Source organism: Octopus bimaculoides, chromosome 19 (assembly GCF_001194135.2).
Source record: "Octopus bimaculoides isolate UCB-OBI-ISO-001 chromosome 19, ASM119413v2, whole genome shotgun sequence".
Lineage (NCBI taxonomy): Eukaryota > Metazoa > Mollusca > Cephalopoda > Octopoda > Octopodidae > Octopus > Octopus bimaculoides.
Genome location: NC_068999.1, coordinates 5,905,107 through 5,906,620, shown reverse-complemented (window position 1 = coordinate 5,906,620; position 1,514 = coordinate 5,905,107).

Here is a 1,514-nt window from a genome sequence, read left to right as displayed (position 1 = left end):
ACACTGCCTTTAAAAGGCTTTTTCTTTTCTTTTTAGTCGAAGAAATCGCCCCCAGGATTTATAAATTTGTAAGCCTAGTACTGATTCTATCGGTGTCTTTTGCCGAACCGCTAAGTTACGAGGGTTGTCAAGCGATGATGATGGGAGGACAAACACAGACACAAGGACACACACAAGTATACACACACACACAAACACACACACACACACACACACACACAGACACACACACATATGTATATATATATATATATATATATATATATATATATATATACATGTTAGACGACTGAACTCAACACGTTGTTTTTTCATTCTCTCTCTATTTATTTCCTCTTATTCCTTTCTGTCGAAGAGCTTAGGCTCGAAACGTCAAAGATTTCTCCATTTTCCCAAACGTTGGAGATAGAATCTTTGGATCTGCTGTTCAATTCTTGAAAATAAGGATGCAACGACATTCTGCAACATATCCAGAGGTGTACCTAGTACCGGCTCAACAGTAGCAACTTCTATGGTCAGTCGCTGTTGTTGTTGGTTTTCTCCTTTCGAAAGTTCTGCGACCGAAAGTCCTCAGAGGGCTTTTGCTTCCACATGTGTAGCAGGTAATATTCCTGTCCTGAATTATCATTTTTTAAGTTTTCATCTCAGCACCTACTGCAGGATACAATATTGGAAATGCTTTAGGGTCTTTAGGGATCATGACGGTTTGTATAGCCATTGTGATCCACTCCCTACTACATGTCACCGGAAGTTACTCCCTCACACACTATCTACTCATATCGGGCATTGAAATGTCTTTGACAGTGACTATGATTTCATTTTTTTTGTTTTCTTCTTTTTTCTTCTAAAAAACTATGGTACCAGTTTATGGGGAGGGGCATCTAGTTTTATCTAACCCCTGCTTCTACACGTCCTGGATCAAGCGTAGATTGGGCGAATGCACACTTACCTATGTGCACGTTCATATAAATATATTCTTTTATCCTTTTACTTGTTTCAGTGCTTTGACTGCGGCCATGCTGGAGCACCGCCTTCAGTCGAACAAATCGATCACAAGACTTATTCTTTGCAAGCCTAGTACTTATTCTATCGGTCTGTTTTGCCGAACCACTAGGTTACAGGGACGTAACCACACCAACACCGGTTGTCAAGTGATGGTGGAGGGACAGACACACTAGTACATACATACATACATACATACATGCATGCATACATACATACATGCATACATACATATATATATATATATATATATATATATACATATATATATATACGACGGACTTATTTCAGTTTCCGTCTACCAAATCCAATCACAAGGTTTTGGTCGGACTGAGGCTATAGTAGAAGACATTTACCCCAAGGTGCCATGCAGTGGAACTGAACCCGGAACCATGTGGTCGGGAAGCAAGCGTCTTACCACACACCCACCCTATATATATATATATGTATATGACAAAATGAGTAGAGATGGCTTTTTGCGGGGAATAGTTTTTATTTTAATAACAATGTTT